Source organism: Poecilia reticulata, chromosome 15 (genome assembly GCF_904066995.2).
Source record: "Poecilia reticulata chromosome 15, P_reticulata-male-v2, whole genome shotgun sequence".
Classification (NCBI taxonomy): Eukaryota; Metazoa; Chordata; class Actinopteri; order Cyprinodontiformes; family Poeciliidae; genus Poecilia; species Poecilia reticulata.
This window is the reverse complement of record NC_088844.1, coordinates 15,934,098-15,937,409: the sequence shown is the minus strand read 5'-3', so window position 1 is coordinate 15,937,409 and position 3,312 is coordinate 15,934,098. Positions and strand designations below refer to the sequence as shown.

At 35.9% G+C, this 3,312-nt stretch overlaps 1 long non-coding RNA gene across 1 annotated transcript; it reads left to right on the top strand.

Annotated features, from left to right (window-relative positions):
* Positions 1-602: 602 nt before the first annotated feature.
* LOC145555104 (uncharacterized) lies at positions 603-2,864 on the top strand. Its single transcript, XR_014091190.1, has 2 exons — positions 603-691; positions 2,434-2,864. It is a non-coding gene; the product is annotated as an uncharacterized LOC145555104 (long non-coding RNA).
* The last annotated feature ends 448 nt before the right edge of the window (positions 2,865-3,312 follow it).

Below are 3,312 nucleotides of genomic sequence, written 5' to 3'. Positions count from 1 at the left end.
ATTTCAAGAGAGCAGAAGAAATCCTATGTTTTTTGAACAATAACATTTTTTGTTGCTAATCTGTTGCTAAGAGATGAGTGTGTTTACTGGTAACCAAGTGCCACGAAGTAAACTTCTGATTTTTACTTTTGCGAAATTTGCCAACGGTAAATGTCTTGTATCTAATCAGGTAAGCGTTATTTTGAAAGAGCTTTTGATTTATAAACTACTTGTTATTAATTTGGTTTTAAGAGATAAGCGGGGTTTTTCTGGTAACGAACTGTCACGAAGTATAAATCGAAATTTTTACTTTTGTGTTGAATGTGTGTTTAAAATATTTGCCACCAATAACAAAAAAAAACTTTTCTGCAAAATTCACCAACTGTACAATTCTTGTTAGTGTAAAATAAGCGGTATTTAAAAAGAGCGGGAGAAACATATTTTTTTATCAATAAGAATTTTTGTTGCTACGCTGTTAGTTTGTTGCTAAGAGATGATCGGGTTTTCTGGTAACCAAGTCCACAAAGTTCCATAAAGTAAACATCTGAGAGAGGGCAGAAGACATCCTATGTTTTTTGAACAATAACAATTTTTGTTGCTAATCTGTTGTTAAGATATGAGTGTGTTTACTGGTAACCAAGTGCCACGAAGTGAACTTCAGATATTTACTTTTGCAAAATTTGCCAACGGTAAATGTCTTGTATCTAATCAGGTAAGCGTTATTTCGAAAGAGCTTTTGTTTTATAAACTACTTGTTATTAATTTGGTTTTAAGAGATAAGCGGGTTTTTTCTGGTAACGAACTGTCACGAAGTATACATCGAAATTTTTACTTTTGTGTTGAATGTGTTTAAAATATTTGCCACTAATGACAAAAAAAACTTTTCTGCAAAATTCACCAACTGCACAATTCTTGTTCGTGTAAAATAAGTGGTATTTCAAAAGAGCGGGAGAAACATTATATTTTTTTTATTGATAAGAATTTTTGTTGCTACGCTGTTAATCTGTTGCTAAGAGATGATCGCGTTTTCTGGTAACCAAGTTCCACAAAGTAAACATCTGATTTTCACTTTTGCAAAATGTACCAATGATAAATTTCTTGTATCTAAGCTGATAAGCAGTATTTTGAAAGAGCTTATGTTTTATAAACTATTATTAATTTGGTGTTAAGAGAGAAGTAGGATTATTTCTGGTAACGAACTGCCACGAAGTCTAAATCGAGATTTTTACTTTTGTGTTCAATTTGTTTTTTATAATATATCTACCACTAATGACAAAAAGAACTAAATTTTCAGAAAAATTCACCAACTACACAATTAACATGTATAAAATAAGTGGTATTTCAAAAGAGCAGAAGAAATGTTTTTGAACAAAAACAATATTTGTTATTAATCTGTTAAGAGATGAGTGTGTTTACTGGTAACCAAGTGCCACGAAGTGAACTTCAGATTTAAAAATCAAAAAGCAGAGCACAAACATTTCTAATGTAACTATTGCCCACATTAAAAGTAGGCTTTTTCCTAAAATAAGCTTTTTTGTTTATTTATTAACCATGTTTAGCACACTGAATGGAGGAAGTCAATGTAAGACAACATGCTAGTTATAGCCCACATGCCACTGGCTGCATTTAGGCTAATATTACCATTATTCGATCTTGATATTGCCTAATGTTTTGTGATACCAAGTACAGGCTACAGAACAAAGACAGAAATATTTACAGAAAGAGATGTTTAAGCAGAATCATTGCAAAGGCAGAAATGAGAAAAAAACACCATTAATCTTAAACTCCAACAACTGGTTTTAATTCTTGAGTTAAAGGAACTCTATTAAAAAACAAACACCTGCTTTAAAAGCAGACTTAAAATGTTCCTTTTCTGTGAGCACCCTATGTATCATCTGATATTGTTCGGACAGGTTCAGATCTGATATCACTTGCCTTGTTAAATTTCCTGTTCCGAAGTTCTCTGACGAGGCCCAGAAATTTGATAACGAGTCAGATTTCTAAGTTTTAAAATGTTATCAGAAAGGTAGAAAGTTTGCAAATTATTTTCCTTACACTTTACAGTTATGCAGCACTTTGTGTTGATCTGAAGCAATCATCTTTGTTGTAAGATATCTTGGAATTTGTGGCTGCAGCATTGCAAATGCTAGAAATAGTTATGGGATGTGAGCACTTCTGCACATCATGGTGCTTGTTGGAGAGCCCTAAATATTGTATGTTTATGTTATTTCCCTCAGATACTCAACATATACTGTTACAGAAACTCACAGTTTCAGTGTTGGGGTCACATTGTATTTGGGAAATGTTTGATAGTTGTTCACATAAGAAAAAAATAATGTAGTTTACTGCAAGGTGAAACACTAGTTAAAATCAAACCTACTTTGAGATACTCAGACAATGTGTATATATATATTTATTCATATTTATATAAATTCCCTTCTCACCCTTCCACAGGTGGACTCTTTCATCCTCTGAGCTTGGGTCCTCTACCAGAGGCCTGGGAGCTTGAGGGTTCTGCGCAGTATCTTGGCTGTGCCTAGAACCTGACATTTCCAGACTGAGATGTCTGATGCTGTTCCTGGGATCTGTTTTAGCCACTGCTCCAGTTTGGGGGTGACTGCCCCGAGGGCCCCGATGACCACAGGCACAACAACAGGTCCCTGCGCTCCTCGGCCCTGTAGATGCAGGGTGAATCCTAGCAACCTGCGGCCTTTTTGCCGGGAGCACCGGACGCCACCTGATGGTGTAGACCCGCCGATTTCTGCCAGGATCAGTTTGGTAAATGCCAGGTTGCTGACAAATAAAACTTTCGTCATTAGGGATTTCTTTTCCTCTTATTGATTGGATGTTTTATTAACAGAATAAAGGACAAGTGGTTTTAGTGACTCCAGCATTTTTAATGAACTTGTACTGTGGAACTGTGGCTATTTTAATGCTCCAAGGATGTCAAGGTCCGGTGGAGGAATAGTGACTGTTTTTAAAAGCAGTTTTACTTGTAAACAGTTGCCTCTGGCCTTGTTTAGTAGCTTTGAGATCAGCCTATTTGAACTCGGCAGCTCTCACACTGTGCTGTGTGCGGCAGTCTATCGGCCACTGAAGTACAACAAAAACTTTATAAATGACTTTTCTGATTTCCTGGCTGATATCATGCCAAGGTATGACCGAGTTCTCATTGTTGGTGTTTTTAATATTCATGTCTGTCGTCCTACTTCACCTATGGCTCAGTCATTTCTTAATGTTACCGATTCTTTTAATTTTGTGCAGTCTGTGACTGGTGCTACCCATGAGCATGGTCAGTCTTGATCTGGTTTTATCTTATGGTCTACCAGTTTG